Here is a 17,680-nt window from a genome sequence, read left to right as displayed (position 1 = left end):
AGTGAAGCAGGCCTGCAGGTGTCTATCTTTCTCTCTCCCTCTCTGTCTTCCCCTTCTCTCTCCATTTCTCTCTGTCCTATCCAACAACATCAGTAACAACAATAATAATAACTACAACAATAAAACAAGGGCAACAAAAGGGAATAAATAAATAAATAACTTTGTGATCAATGTCTTTGGTGTACTACTATTTTTGTATTGTAGACTTCACTCTAGCTTCTCCCAACAATAATCTGACTTGCATAAAATATACTTTCTTAACTGGTGAAGTCACAACTGTAGTACAACAAATATATATTGGAGTATTTGGCATTAAATAATTCTTCTGAAACCAGTTTTTCATACTTTATCCTTCAGTCCTGACATTATTTTCCACTAACATCACAATGCTCATCATAGCTGAGTATATCTCTTATGCTATTTTTCATGCTTAGAATTTCTATCCTATTTTGTATGACTTCCATTCCTGTAAGACTGGAGTTGATTACTGGGTAAGATAAAGAAAATTTTGTGGTCTGGATAGTGGCACACTCAGTTAAGTGCACATATTTTTATTTGTAAGAACCTGGGTTTGAGCCCCGGTTCCCCATACACAGTGGACATTTACCACTTATGAGACATGTCTGCAGGTGTCTTTTTTTCCCCCTCTATACCTCCCCACCCTGCTTCTCAATTTCTTCTTTCTGTCAAATGAAATAGAAAAAAAAAATTTTTAAAAGAAAAAGAAAAGAACAATGAACCCGCCTTCTCTGAACCATTTTGGACAGAGCTTGAAGGAATTATGTTAAGTGAGCTAAATCAGAAAGATAAAGATGAGTATGGAATGATCCCACTCATCAACAGAAGTTGAGAAAGAAGATCTGAAAGGGAAACTAAAAGTAGGATCTGACTAAATTGAAAATAGGGCACCAAAGTAAAAACCCTGTGGTGAGGGGTAGACATGTGGCTTCCTAGGCTGGTGGGGGGTGGGGAGTGGGGAGTGAGGGGTGGGGGTGGGTGGGTGGTATGGGACACAGTCTTTTGGTGGTGGGAATGGTGTTTATGTACACTCCTAGTAAAATATGGTCATATAAATCACTAGTTAATTGTTATGAGAGGGGAAAAATTAATTGTATGTCTCGAAGTTTTTAAAACACAGACTGAGTCTTCTTAATATATAGGCTGTGTATTTGATATGCAGACTCTCTCAAAAGCCTAGACCAAGTAGACCAGAGGCAACCAGTGGCACAGCTATTTACAAGATACTGGGTACTATACAGCAAACCCTAACAAAAGGACTTTTCAAAGTTAGCCCAATTACCAAATAATGTGCTGATAACATTAACTATCCATTGTCTTTTTAAACCCTAAGGCAGCAAGAACCTCACATCGCCACTATAGAGCCTCTACTTCCCCCAGTCCTGGAACCTTAGGATAGGGCCCACTTTCCCACAAGCCTCTCCCAATCCATATCAAATAATATTGCATCAGCCGATCACAACCTAATCAACACAACGATTGCCACCTCAACATGCTTCAGTTCAGACTGTGTCCAGAGACTTCACGTGTGGAATGACAGCCCTTCAGTTTCATCACTCGGGTGAGACCTTTCCTTTCATAGCATTCTCTAATTCCATCCCAGGTGGATCACTTTCTAACAAAGTCCCAAAACCTAAGTGTAGACCAGGTTCTGTAAGAGAGAACATATGTTCACACGTATCCATAAACAAGTGCAAAATATATACCTGAAAGCAGAAGTACACTAGAGTTTACAGTGCGTACCCCCCCAACACTTCCTCTCCACTATTCCAACCTTTGGGTCCATGATTGCTCAACAATTTGTTTGGCTTTCTATGTTAACTCTCTTTTCAGCCACCAGGTTCCAGATGCCATCAGGATGCCTGCCAGGTTTCCCTGGACTGAAGACCCCACCAATGTGTCCTGGAGTTCCGCTACTCCAGAGACACACCCTACTAGGGAAATTGAGAGGCAGACTGGGAGTATGGACCGACCAGTCAAAGTCCATGTTCAGCGGGGAAGCAATTACAGAAGCCAGACCTTCCACCTTCTACAACCCACAATGACCCTGGGTCCATGCTCCCAGAGGGATAGTGAATGGGAAAGCTATCAGGGGAGGGGATGGGATATGGAGAATGGGTGGTGGGAACTGTGTTGAGTTGTACCCCTCCTACCCTATGGTTTTGTTAATTTATCCTTTCTTAAATAAAAAATAAATTAAAAAAAAAGATAAAGATATTTTAGCATAAATCTTTCTCTAAATTCTGTACTGATACACACACACACACACACACACACATCATATTTGGCTTTAAATATATAGTTTATTGTTGACTGAATGTGAACTCCCAGATACTCCCAAATTGCTTCCAGGCTAAACCCATTAGATCCAGGCTACAACAACATGAATGTCAGGAGAGTACAAAATCCAATATTGTAGTTTCTAACTTTGAATTAACTACAGGACTCCATGCTTTATGTTGTAGCACTTTCTTTTTCTACTATCTTACATTAAAGTATTTATAAATTAATCAATTTATGAAGGAAAAAATGCAGGGTAGAAATTTTTGCTTTTTTTGTAACAAGAAATCAATGACTTTTTATACACAGGCATAGACATTGATTGAATATAATACTGTAAGTATAATTTTAAGAAGAGTTCAAATCTTAGCTAACTATAATGATGACTAAATATACACTTGAAGAGGACTCTATTATGGAGCACTTTGTTCTTAGAAAAAGGACAGACACACTGATTAAGAATATAAGAGTACTTTATGAATTTATCTGAGTTCAAATTTCAGTTCTGAAGATTAGGAGATGCGTGACTATAACCACTCTGTTCTGTTTATTTTTCACTTTTAGATGTAAAATATGGAGGTAATGTTAATAACAATTTCTCAAAATTTTGATGAGGATTAAGTAAGATCATTTATTTTTTTCAAGTGGACTAGTAGTAAAGAAGTTGTATATTGGTGACATTATCAATCAACTATTATTTGGTAAAATGAAAACTTGTGACCAAAGATAGTTTTTTTTTTTTTTTTAGGTATAGGATGTCATTCTTGAAAGACTCTTGAAAGCAACAGCTGGCTGAGATATGACAAATTCACACTAAATAAGAGCTTACTCATGCATGTTTTATCATTTTATTGGAGGGAGGTTAACTGCATACTGTATAGTTATTGACACATAGGTGCAATTTCTTATTTTCCCTCATGATAGTATTCTGTGTAACATTCTCACTTCCAATTCCGGTCCTTTCCTACCATGATGTACCAGGACCAGATGTACCCTCTGCTTCCCTCCTCCCCTGACTTTGTTCATATGTTTCCTTCTTTTCCCATGTACTGTCCTCCAAATTCTCTTAGCTTAAGCTTAACATTTTTTTACAGTTACATAAACTCTAAAACATTTCAAATTCCTAAGGTTATTTATATCTATCTACTTTCTAATATGAAAAGGGAAATATACAGGCAAAGAGATTATGAGATATATCATTTGGAATCATATATATTATATATAGATAACTGATTTATAAAAAATAAAATTTAATCTAGATATTTAACTAGATACTTAAAATATTTCTTTAAATTAATTACTTAGTAATTTTTTACCAAAGCACTCTTTAGCTCTGGCTTAAGTTTGTGCTTGGGATTGATCCTGGGACTTTGGAGCCTCAGGATTAAATTGTATTTGCATAATCATTATGCTGTCTCCGCTACCCTCTTTCATTTTTAACTGAACTTGTACAGATGCAGTATGTCGCTACTACAATCACCTTGGTATCTTCAGACATCTGCCTTCCTTGTATATATTATAATCTTCAATCAGAAAATGAGTATCCATTTAAGTAAGCATCTGTCCACTGATCTATTAGCAACACCTTGACAACATAATCATGATTTCAACCTGGAGAAATTTTAGTGGGGGATTTTTCAATCAGGAATTTAAACTTTTAGAGAAGCATAATGCTTACCAGAAAAGACATCTAGGTCATAATTCATCACCTTTAATTTTCAGGTTCTTAATTTTGTTCTCACTTCTCATTGTTCCATCAAACTATCATAAAGAAATGCTGATTAAGTATTCCACCTGCTTACAGCTGTGTTAGCATTTTGATGATGTAAATTAATTGGTTATGGTTCCAGTCAATTTGAAATTTTCTGGAAGGCATTGCTTCTAAACCCTTTCATATTTCAATGGTAAGCTATATTAAATGCTAAAGTATGACAAGCATCCATTTAATGATAGTTTTATTTTTGTTTATTTAGGCTACCAATAAAGCTGAAACACATTTCAGTGATTAAACAGCTTTTTATAAATCAAATCAGAACATACAACTTGGAAACCACTGACAACTCATTGTGTGTAAAACATATATATATATATATTCTTGGTCAAAAGATGCAATGGAAGTAATATCTAGAAATAACATAGTGAGATATACCAAATTTCCATCAGCCAGGGTGAGTTCAGTGTTTTATATAATTGCTATTCCCACTTTTATTGTGGTGTGTGTGTCTATGTGTGTATATGAGCACTCTCATGCACATGTCTGTAGAATTGTAAGCATAGTATTTGGAATTAGGGTAATAATAACCTAAATGTTTCTGATTACTAAGTTCTAATTGTAACATTTGGTATGCATAGTTTCATTTGCTTCTCAAAAAATATGAATTAGGAAATTTGAGCAAACAATCCAAAAATTCATGTGCAAACACAAAAGATGATAGAGTAATTTTTTTATATTTAAGAAAGGATAAATTAACAAAACCATAGGGTAGGACGGGTACAACTCCACACAATTCCCACCTCCCAATCTCCATATCCCACCCCCTCCCCTGATAGTTTTCCCACTCTCCATCTCTCTGGGAGCATGCACCCAGGGTCATTGTGGGTTGCAGAAGGTGGAAGGTCTGGCTTCTGTAATTGCTTCCCCGCTGATGTTGACTGGTCGATCCATACTCCAAGTCTGCCTCTCTCTTTCCTTAGTAGGGTGGGTATCTGGGGAAGCGGAGCTCCAGGACACATTGGTGGGGTCTTCAGTCCAGGGAAGCCTGGCCGGCATCCTGATGACATCTGGAACCTGGTGACTGAAAAAGAGAGTTAACATACAAAGCCAAACAAATTGTTGAGCAATCATGGAACCAAAGCTTAGAATAGTGGAGAGGAAGTGTTAGGGGGATACTCACTGCAAACTCTAGTGTACTTCTGCTTTGAGGTATATATTTTGCAGTAGTTTACGGATACGTGTGAACATATGCTCTCTCTCACAGAAACTGGTGTATATCTAGGTTTTGGGACTTTGTTAGAAAGTGAACCACCTGAGATGGAATTAGAGTATACTATGAAAGGAAAGGTCTCACCCGAGTAATGAAGCTGAAGGGTTGTCATTCCACACATGAAGTCTCTGGACACAGTCTGAAGTGAAGCATGTTGAGGTGGAAATCGTTGTGTTGATTAGGTTGTGATCGACAGATGAAATATTATTTGGTATGGATTTGGAGAGGCATACGGGAAAGTGGGCCCTATCCTAAGGTTCCAGGACTGGGGGAAGTAGAGGCTCTATAGTGGAGATGTGAGGTTCCTGCTGCCTTAGGGTTCAAAAAGACAATCTATAGTTAATGTTATCATCACATTATTTGGTAATTGGGTTAACTTTGAAAAGTCCTTCAGTTAGGGTTTGCTGTACAGTACCCAGTATCTTGTATATAGCTGTGCTATTGGTTGCTTCTGATCTACTTGGTCTAGGCTTTTGAGAGTCTGCATATCAAATACACAGCCTATATATTAAAAAGACTCAGCCTGTATTTTAAAAAACTTCGAGACATACAATTAATTTTCCCCCCTCATATTAATTAACTAGTGATTTATATGACTTTCTGGTTGGGTGTTATGATGGAGTCCTTGGGGTATAATCCCAGGAGAGGAATTACTGGATCATATGGAAGGTCCATGTCTAGCCTTCTGAGAGTTTTCCACACTGCTCTCCACAGAGGCTGGACCAATTTACATTCCCACCAGCAATGCAAAAGGGTTCCTCTGTCCCCACAGCCTCTCCAGCATTTGTTGCTGCTGTCCTTTTTGATGTATGCCATTCTTACAGGAGTGAGGTGGTATCTTAGTGTTGTCTTAGTTTGCATTTCTCTGACAATCAGTGACCTAGAGCAGTTTTTCATATGTTTGTTAGCCTTTTGGATCTCCTCTGAGGTGAATGTTTTATTCATATACTCTGCCCATTTTTGGATGGGGTCATTTGCTTTTTTGGTGCTATGTTTGCTGAGCTCTTTATATATTTTGGTGATTAGTTTCATGTCTGCTGTATGGCATGTGAAGATCTTCTCCCATTCTGTGAGGGGTTTCTTTGTTTGTTTAATAGTTTCTTTGGATGTGCAGAAGCTTTTCAATTTGATGTAGTCCCATTGGTTTGTTTCTGCTTTAGTCTTCCTTGCATTTGGGTTTGATTCATCAAAGATGTCCTTGAGGTGTATGTGGGAAAGTGTTTTACCAATGTTTTCCTCTAAGTATTTGATTGTTTCTGGTATGACATCCAGGTCTTTGATCCATTTGGAGTTGATTTTTGTTTCTGGTGAGATAAAGTGGTTCAATTTCATTGTTCTGCATGTTCTAACCCAGTTTTCCAAGCACCATTTATTGAAGAGAACCTCCTTCTTCCATTTAATCCTTTGGGCCCCCTTATCAAAGATTAGATGTCCATAGGTGTGGGGATTTATTTCTGGGCTTTCAATTCTGTTCCACTGGTCTGTGTGCTTATTTTTGTTCCAGTACCATGCTGTTTTGATGATGATGGCTTTATAATATAGTTTAAGGTCTGGGAGTATGATGCCTCCATTTCTGTTTCTTTTCCTCAAGATGGTTTTGACAATTCTAGGTCTTTTCAGGTTCCAGATAAATGACAGTAACTTTTGTTCTATTCTCTTAAAGAAGCTTCATGGAACTTTGATGGGTGATAGAGTAATTCTAATAAAAATAATGAAAATGGAGATATTACGTTTACTGGCTTCAGTTTATATTACAAAGTTGTAGTAATTAGACCAGTGTGGTATAGGAACATAAATAAATTCACAGACCAATGAAATAGAATAAAAATCCCAGAAACAAACCCACACATATATAGAAACCTAATATATGACAGGTAGTTAAAACTATTTAATGGGGAAATACTGTGGAGATTCCATTAGCAAATAAAAATGGAAATGCTTTATAATCCAGTAAAACTCCTATGAGGCATATCTTTATGTGACATGAAGACATTAATTTGAAGGGACATTTGCACTCATTTTAATGATTGCATTATTTATAATAACCAAGATATGGAAATAGCCTAAACAACCATTGGCAGAGGACTGTATAAAGAAGTTATGAGCTTTATATTGAATGTAATTAAAAAGATGATATTGTATTCTTTTGGAGATAATGGATGGAACAGAAATAAGTAACAAGGTAAAAGATAACTATCAGATCATCTCTCATATTTGGGATACAGATAATTAAAGCATGTAAGCTTTTAAAACAAAGGGGGAAAAAGCAAGCAAAAAAAACTGAATTATCAGTCTGTGAGAATCATAGTGGTTATCAGAAAGATGGGAGCACAGGACTTTGATCGTGAGTACAATATGAAACTATACCTCTGAAATCTTATAATTTTGCAAAACACTGCTAAGTCACTAGTAAAATTATATGGCAGTTGATTGAAAACTTTTTGTACAAAACACAACTTATTAATCTATATAATTTTCTCTATTCTTTAGAAAGAACATAAAATGTAGAAAAGTTAAATAAATAGCAAAAGAAAAATTCCAATGCAGTTCTGTCAATTCTGAACCTTGAATCAAGGAGTGAGTGTATTGTGTATAGAAATATTTTTTTCCCATGAACCTATAAGTTAATAAGAGTGTATATTAACACCATTTCCACCACCAAAAGCCTGTTTCCCATGTATATTTCTATACATTTCTATTTCCCAAGCCAGATATTTTGTATTATTTTGACTATTCTTAGTCCCTTGCATTTCAATTTAATTTTAAAGTCACTTTATTCATCTAAACTTGAAGGCAACTAGAACTTTAATGAAGTTTTAATGACAATTGCATTGTCTTTAATTTAAATTATCATCATCTTATCAATTACGTGCTTTTTATTCCTTATTAATACTATGGTTAATTATTTTAAATACATAATCAATATTGCATTCCTGGAGTAAATATCATTTTATTAAGCATAATCCTTTTGTATTCTTCTGCTTTCAATTTTCTAGTGTTTTGTTGACTATTATGGCTACATTTATAAGATTTACTGCATTTTCATTTTCTTGTGAATTTTTTTGTTTTTAAATTAGGATTAGTAACAGAGAATAAAATAAAAAGTGATTTTCTCATATTTTTGGAAGTATTTAGCTTTTTTATAAGAATTTATATTAATTTTTCACTGGAATCATCTGGTCTTGGGATTTTTTTTTTTCATTTTCTTTGGTGGAAAATTTTAAATTACTAATGCAAGTTAATCTCTAACAACAGTTTCATTCACATTTTATTTATTCTTAAATCAGTTTCTGTAGTGTCTATATGTCTAATAATTTTTATTTACATTAATGAAAATTTTGTTCACAATGTTTCATAGAACTCCTTATAAATTCAATATTTTTCAAAAGTGGCCTTGTTATAAAAGTAAATATAATTAATTAATTGTTTAATTTATCACACCAGGAGCATTGGAATCACTGTGAAGGGAGAATTTTCATTGCACCTTGGTGGAGAAAAATTCTCTTATGATATATTCTTTGATTAACTGAACAACTGATTATTGATTATTCTAGTGAATTGGTTAGTTGTGAGTTTCCTTAGTTTTCTTCTGTTATTAATTTCTAATTTCATGATATTTACTGAAAAAAAATTACTGCTTTTTATGGTTTATTGGTTTGTAGTACAATTATTGACACATGAGTAAAATTTCTCTTATCCCTTGAAGGACATTTTTTACTATTTAAATTACTTTTCATTTATTAAGACTTGATTTGTGGTCACATTTACAGTCTACTCTAGAGGAAGTTCCATATTTATAGAAAAACAATAGTTTACTTTTTTTTTTTTCATTTTTATCAGGGTACCTGTACAATGAATCTACTGCTCCTGGAAGTCTTCATTTTTTTTCTTTTTTTTTTTTTATAAATATATGGAGAAACCAGAAAGAGGAGAGAGAGAAAGAGAGAGAGAGGCATAAAAAGAAACAACTGAAACACTGTTTTATCACTTGTGAAGCTGCACTTCTGCAGATAGGGCAAAAGCAAGGCTTAAACCCAGGCCCTTGTGCATGCTAACAGGTATGCTCAACAGATATGCCACATTTTGGTCCCAATAACATACTCTTCTTAGGTGAAGTAATTTTTTTTTTACCACTCCTATCATCATAGATCTATATCTCTATCTGCACCTCCATAGATAACTACTATAGTTCTCCAACAGTCCTGGAAATAGGTTGATTATTTTTTCACATTTGTTTACTGTCTATATTTCACATGTGCGTGAAACCATTCTGTTGTTATCTTCACTGATAAAAAAAATAAAAGTGGGTGAAGAACATAAGGAAGTATTTAAGAAAGGAAATGATAAGATTTTGAACATGTGGCTAGGAGCTCCACTTACTCATAATAAAATGCATATAAACAGAACAGTAAATACCAACTATTATTTATCATATTGGCAAAGAAAAAAATTTTCATAATGCAGTGAAAATATGGGTATAAGAAAACTGGTCTATTGTTGGTGGGAATGTGAATTAGGGCAGCTCTTAGTGATCAAAACTTGGCAGTATTTAAATAAATTTCTCAGCAACTGTGCCATTTAGAATATACCCAAAAAATAGAAAATCAAATGAATGAAATTTTATACCTATATATACATATATATATATATTCATCACACTATTATAATAATTGAATAATAAAATACTACTGTTTCTCTACAGGGACCTGAACAAATTCCATTATAAAATTCATACAACTTAAATAAGGGAAAATAAACAATAATAATAATGCAGAAGAGGAGGAGGAGAAGGGAAAATTCTCTATACATTCATATGAAAATCTTCTGAGATGTACTTAAAGCCTGAGAGTAAAAATACAGAATAAGATATATAGAGTTGTCACTGTGTAATAAGAGGATATAATAAATATTTTTGTTGTTTTTACACCTGGATTATTCAATTGATCATTTACTACCTATAAGGAATGTATCTAGAATTAGGGTACTGAGGTATAGGTTTTAGGTTTAAATCTTGAATACAATTCAAGTATTATTTTTTAATGAAAATATAAAAATTATAATCACCATAGCCATGAATCCAAAAATGGAAAGAAAAATAAAAGTAACTTTTAAGAAAAATAGTTTGGGTAGTAAATAAAATTATATATGGTTGGAGCAGGGCAATGGCAAACTTGGTAGAGCAAACATGCTATAATGTAAAAGGACACAGGTTCAAGGCCCCAGTTTCTACCAGTAGGGGGAAGGCTTCACAAATTGTGAGTCAGTAATACTGCAGTCCTCTCTCTGCCTGCCTCTCTCTCTCTCTCCCTCTCCCTCCCCCCCCTCTCTCCCTCCCTCCCTCCACCCCCCCCCCCCGGAACTTCCTACCCATGACCACAGAATGTGAGCTCAGATCTATAGGAATGCAGAGGTCACATAGGCTCCTAAGCTGAATATGGGCCCCAGATCATATCAGTTCAATGGGATTTGCAATCAACAATATTTATATACCTTTTTCATGTTTCAGAACTAGTCTCTTTCCTGATCCAGCTTTCCATTCCTTTTCCAGCCATGACATCATCTCCCCAGACAATAACTTGGATCCACCTGCATATCAGATTTCAAGCTCAGGGAAAAAAAAAACTAGTATAGCCACAGGCCCTTTGGAATATAACTAAAATATGCCTACTAGCTATCTACAAAGCGGAGTACCCCCAACTCTTCACCTGCACTATTCTATCCTTCAGGTTCATGATGGGTCAATTTTTTTTTTTTTTGCCTTTGTATGTTAACTGTCTTTTCAGCTACCATGTTCCAGATGCTAGCAAGATGCCATTCAGACTTCCCTGGACAGACAATCCCACCAATGTGTCCTGGAGCTCTGCTTCCCCAGAGCCCCACCCTACTAGGAAAAGAGAGGCAGGCTGGGAGTGTGGACCTGTCAATGCCCATGTTCAGAAGGGAAGTGATTACAGAAGCCAGACCTTCTACCTTCTGCATCCCATAATGACCTTGAGTCATACTCCCAGAGGGTTAAAGAATAGGAAAGCTATCAGGGGAGGGGATGGGATATGGAGATCTGGTGGTAGGAATTGTGTGGAGTTGTACCCCTCTTATCCTAAACTTTTGAGAATGTTTCATTTTTATAAATAAATAAATAAATAAGAAAAGGTAACAATGGATATATACATATGAGAACATGTGAGTTTTCTGTAAAAGAAGAAAAATAGAACCTGCTTTTTTAAAAGTAAAATAAATTAAATTTTTTCCCATAACTTCATCAGTGCTAACATTTTGTATTAAAGGAATGTCTACAAAATTATAAAGGAAAGGAACATCATCCACATATTATGTCCTGTTATATAACTATATAATAAAAACTAAGGAAAATATTTTGAAACATATGAGGAATATTGTTTCCATAAACATTCTTGTAAAAACTATCAGAACATAGACTTCAGCCAACCAAAATATGAGTTTAAATGTCAGTATACATAGAATCATCATGAGTAGTGAATCCATTTAGATGTTAAAGTAACGATACCCATTGTGGGAATTAAGCTTATGAAACTGAAAATAAAATTTTTATGCCATTTCAATGTAGACATAAAAGCAGAGGAATGGAACAATGGAGAAGGTTTATATGCAGTTAGAATGACTTAGAGTCATATTTTATAATGTTTTTAAAATCCTAATATGTTAGTAATTTCCTAACATTAGTACACTGGAAAGACTTCTTTCTCTTTGGTGCATAGTTTAAACAATTTTTTACAGAGCTAAAGCCTAATAACTAAGGTATTTGCCTATTATTATTTGAATGACCACTTCTTAACCAAATAGAAATTTATCTAATCTAAAAACTGCAGTCTTATAAGTGTCATGTGATCCATCAATTTCACCTGAGTATATTCTTGAAAGAGCTGGAAGCCAAGACTCATAGACATATTGGGATGCCTGTGTTCATAGCAAATTTAAACATTTTAGCTACATTATGGAAGTAACTGTAGGAATTCACCTACAACATGGATAAGAGCTAAATGGATAAGAAAATGTTTACATACATGGGCATGCACATGCATCCAATGGGATACTAGTTAGTCTTAAAAAGGAAGGAAATTCTGTCATATGTGATAATATAGACATTATGCCAAGTGAATTATGCCAGTCACAAAAGGAAAAAACAAAAAACAATACACCTTTAGAACCTATTTTGAGTCAGAAAACATAGAGCCAGAAAAGAGTATGAAGGAAAAGCAGTTACAGAAGCCAGAACCCCACATTCTGCACCTCATAAAGATCTTTGGTCCATATTCCCTGAGGGATAAAGAACAGGGAAGCTTCCAATGGACTGGATGGGACACAGAGCTCTGACGGTGGGAACAGTATGAAACTATACTCCCATTATCTTACAATATTGTTAATCACTATTAAGTCACTAATAAAAAGTATTATAATTATTATGGATTAGAAGGAAAAGGATTGTGGAGAATTATTGTTTAATGGGTACAGGGTTTTAATTTTGTAAGATAAAAGGGCTGTGGAGATTGTTAAAAATAATTCTTGCTGAACCTTTTGATAAGCTGGTTAGTAGCACTGAACTGTTTCTGTAAAATGGTGAAGATGTTAATATTATATTATTTGTATTTTACCACAACAAAATAACTAGGAAAAAAGTTCAGTTAGGCTGTTAGGTTTGTGATGATCCCTGGCTGAAAACAGCAAAATCTGCTCTGTTTCAAGATATACAAAGGATAGCTCATAACATCATTGAATAGACAAGATATCTGCTAAATATTAAGAGATCCACTCTTAAAACAACATCTCAATATTGGCCTGGCAACAGTGTTGCTGGGCAATCCCCTGACTGCTGCACAACAGCAATGTAGCTAAAGCCCATTCAACAATTATTGATAACTGTTAAGTATCACAACTTCTCAATTTGATCTTCACGATTGATTAGTTCAGAATGTCATTGAGTATGCACTAGTACTCAAAACAAATCCATATAAGATAACTATTTGTAGCTCCAAAAATACATATGTCCTCTAACCCACAGGGGTTATATTTTAGTCTACTTACTATCCATCAAGATGAGTTACATGTTTATGGGATGTCTTAACCTATTTTGGTGTTTGCCTGGTCAGATCATTCTATAGTCTGCTTCATATGTTTACTTCTTAGCATGTGGCTTCTTCACTTATATCTTTTATTCTTAGATCATGTTTATGTACCAATAAATATAAATCAATATAGAAGAATATTTTCTGAATGTTTTAAAATAGTGGAGATTATTTGAGTAAAACAGAAAATCATTTCATCACCAAAGTAAGGTACTAATGGGACTGAAGAGATATCTCACTGGGTAGAGGGTGTCTCTTGCCATGCACATGGTCAAGTTTGTACCCAGGCACCACATAAGAATGTCATGACATTGTATAACCTTGGTACAGAATAAGCTCTCTTTCTATCTAAGTAGACTGGGAGACATGAAGTTGTGCATGTGGAAGATGCCAGTTTTGAAAAAAGAAAAAGACTATTAGTCTAAAGAATAATTTTTAATAATGTTTAATGACTAAGGCCAAATGTCAACTTTGATGTCAGAATTTATAGATAGAAATTGTCTACTATATGATAGCAAAGTAGGAACACTCAGACATATCTCTCCCCCTGCTATTGGTACTCATCTCTTGATAGCTTATCATTATTGGTATTCCCTTTCTCCTCTACCATGTGCTGCCAACATGAAATTAATTTTCTTTTTTTTATTATTTATATAAGAAAGGAGACATTAACAAAATCATAGGATGGCGGGAGGTACAACTCCACACAATTCCCACCACCCAATCTCCATATCCCATCCCCTCCCCAATAGCTTTCCCATTCTCTATCCCTCTGGGAGAATGAACCCAGGGTCATTGTGGAATGCAGAAGGTGGAAGGTCTGGCATATGTAATTGCTTCCCAACTGAACATGGGTGTTGACTGGTCAATCCATACTTCCAGTCTGCCTCTCTCTTTCCCTGGAACTTAATTTTCTTATTTGATTGATTTCATTGTTTAACACTTTATTTCTAGGCTATTTCTTGAGAAGAGATTTATTTTCTTATACCAAAGTAGATTCATATATTTTAGAAAAATAAATATTCCTCTCTCATAAAAATGAAATATACATGGTCTAGTGTCGTTAAGGTTCGGGGGCTCCAGCTGACCAGGCTAGCTTCACGGTGGCAGACAGAGACAACCAGAAACACAAGGCTGGGCAGAGAAGCTTTACTCATGAGCGGGCAAACATGTGCTCTCCTTTCTTTCTCCTCTGGTGGCAGAGAGAGAGCCTTAAACTAACCACCACACAGATCTCTCCAGCATCCTTCTCTTTACGCAGCCGCACCAAGAATTCTCCAACTACTTAGCATAGGGGGCGGGGAGAAAGAGGGCCTGCAAAACTAGCAAGGACCAAACCAATATGAAACATACCAACAATTTCCCCCTTTTCTTTTTAACTAAATGTCCATAGTATTAGCGGTGTGGGGTGAACAGAAACCTATATCATACAGGCATTTTCAAAAAAGAAACTGGCACAAACATGGAGGAACATTGACGGACATTTTTTTTTTATGGGCATTACCTAGCATGGGGGGGTATGGCCTAGAATCTCAAGGCAGCTGGCTGCAGTCAGTCTTTGAGAAACCCAGCAGCATAAAGTGAAGCTGCTAGTTTTGTGCAAAGTGTCTGAGGCGTACCAGTGAGTCCAATAGAAGCGAGTCCAAAGCAGATGTCCACCGAAGAATTGCCAGGGGGTGAATTGTTGTACGTCTGTCCTGATGGGGAATGTCAGCCATCGGAATTCCTCTTTTCTGTAGAGAACTTGACAGCTGCAATTTACTTACTATGAAACAAAACTTTTATCAGGTTAGAAGTTTACCACAATTGATAACTCTGTTACAATTGTTAGTATAACCATAGCGCAATCTAACGTTTTTAACTGAGAAGGAATTTGAGATTTTTACATATCAACAGCATCTTTTTAACCTTTTGTTACACCCATTCAAGATGGAGACACACCCTAGGTGTGCACAGTTTTTTTTTAGACTAACTTAGTTAAAATACATTGATTTTTAACTAATTTTTAACTCAGACTTTAAATGTAAGTTAATTTTACCTTTATGAGAACTATGTTGAAAACCTTTTTCATTTAACTCTGTCTGGTAAGAATATAGCCTTACATTTTTAACCTTAAAGTTACATTTTTAACCTTAAAGTTAATGTCACCAAACTTTAAACACACACGTAAACATGGTCTTTAATACACAAGGAGAGAAACCTTTGTTACGAAGACATGTCATTTTAAACACGAATTTAGATCTGTACTGTCTTAGTTGTTGGGGGGGTCACCATCCAGAGGTGGCCACCCGCGCAGCTCCACTTGTAGGAATTGTAGGTTGTGATCTCTGCACGAATCTCTGCATATTATAGCTCGTCTGCCTTCAGACCCAAGCTGGAGATCTCGGCCAGGGGGCCCAGTTTTGGCAGGGAGCCTGCGGTCTCCAGGTGGTCCGGGATCTGTCCAGACTTCATAGTAGGAGGGCGGGCGGGCCAGCCGTGCAGAAGGCGCTGGCCGAGGTGCCCCAGGGGGGCGGCCATGATGGGCCGCCATGTCTGCTGCCTTGTTCCCAGCAGCCGAGCAGCATGGGGGGAGACCACTCCGAATGTCCCACACCACGAGGTGGAAAGCTGGCTCATGCGGGCTGGCATTGGGCTCTTGCAGGCTGGCATTGGGCGGAAACCACAGAGTGGTCCAGAGATAATTGTTCCAGAAACAGATAAACAGTCTCGTGAAGAAAGGGCAGAGGCCTTTGGAGATCTCTTCACAAGCAGAAGAGAAGGCCATAGTGCATAGGTAGCCAAATTGTCACTTATCTGAGAGATGCGCAGGTCAGAGTCACATGGGCGCCATTTGTAGTTAAGGTTTGGGGGCTCCAGCTGGCTGGGCTAGCTTTGTGGCGGCAGACAGAGACAACCAGAAACACACGGCTGGGCAGAGAAGCTTTACTCATGAGCGGGCAAACATGTGCTCTCCTGTCTTTCTCCTCTGGTGGCAGAGAGAGAGCCTTAAACTAACCACCACACAGATCTCTCCAGCATCCTTCTCTTTACGCGGCTGCGCCAAGAACTCTCCAACTACTTAGCATAGGGGGCGGGGATAAAGAGGGCCCGCAAAACTAGCAAGGGCCAAACCAATATGAAACATACCAACAGTCTAGGCCCCTCATGTCTGTTTCAGAATCTCAGGACTCCCTGACTATGGCCCCAGCTGATGTGGTGGCCTGATAGCTAACTAAAGAGTCATCATTAAAGTATGCCAGGCTCTTGCCCTTATTCAGCTTTTGCAGTCTTTACTTTGATAAGGTTAGCTTTGGAGTGAGTGAGGAAAGTGTAATAGGAAATAGTTGAGGAAGGTATCTAAGTGTAAGTAGACATTATTTCATTACAAACTTTATGGTATCTTTTTAGTTCTTTCTACTTGCTTGCTGCATATACTGACTTACTGCAGACTATTGTGCACTTCAGCTTTCAGGTATATATTTTTCCCTAATTTACGGATACATGTGAACATATGCCCTATCTCATAGGACCTAGTCTACATCTGAGTTTTTGGACTTTGTTAGGAAGTGAACCACTGGAAATGGAATTAGAGAATCCTATGAAAGGAAAGGACTCACCTGAGTAATGAGGCTGAAGGGTTCACAATCCATCCCTGACGTCTCTGGACAAAGTCTGAAGGGAAGCATACCAAGTATGTACTTGGTACTACTTCCAAGTATGTACTACTTGGAAGTAGTACTCATGGTGTTGACTAGGTTGGGATCAACATATGCAATATCATTTGGTGTGAATTGAGAGAAGCATGCTGGAAAGTGAGCCCAACCCTAAAGGTCGCAGGACTGGCAGAAATATAGGCTCTATAGAGGAAGCAGGAGTTTCCTTCTGTCTTAGGGTTTGAGAAGGCAATAGATAGTTATTGCTGTAATCACATTAATTGTCGATTGGGTTAACTCTGAAAATCCCTGTTAGGAATTGCTCTATCATAAACAACATCACCAGAGTTTATGTTCTTTGACATTGTTTATAGCTGCATCATTTTTTTTAGTATTTATTTTATTTTCCCTTTTGTTGCCCTTTTTTATTGTTGTTGTAGTTATTATTGCTGTTGTTATTGATGTCATTGTTGTTAGATAGGACAGAGAGAAATGAAGAGAGGAGGTGAAGACAGAGAGGGGTAGAGAAAGATAGACACCTACAGACCTGCTTCACTGACTGTGAAGGGACTCCCTTGCAGGTGGAGAGCCTGGGGCTCAAACCATCATCCTTATGCCGGTCCTTGAGCTTTGTGCCATGTGCACTTAACCCACTGTGCTACCA

At 36.7% G+C, this 17,680-nt stretch overlaps 1 long non-coding RNA gene across 1 annotated transcript in view; it reads right to left on the bottom strand.

Annotated features, from left to right (window-relative positions):
- Positions 1-17,037, bottom strand: part of LOC132538308 (uncharacterized) — a 70,929-nt gene extending 53,892 nt beyond the window's left edge. The window contains exon 1 of the long non-coding RNA XR_009549704.1: positions 16,981-17,037. This is a non-coding gene — a long non-coding RNA (uncharacterized LOC132538308). The remainder of the gene's footprint in view (positions 1-16,980) is intronic.
- Between the last annotated feature and the right edge of the window lie 643 nt (positions 17,038-17,680).

This window comes from Erinaceus europaeus, chromosome 4 (assembly GCF_950295315.1).
Source record: "Erinaceus europaeus chromosome 4, mEriEur2.1, whole genome shotgun sequence".
Lineage (NCBI taxonomy): Eukaryota > Metazoa > Chordata > Mammalia > Eulipotyphla > Erinaceidae > Erinaceus > Erinaceus europaeus.
The sequence above is the reverse complement of the archived record's forward strand: the minus strand, read 5'-3'. Positions and strand labels throughout refer to the sequence as shown.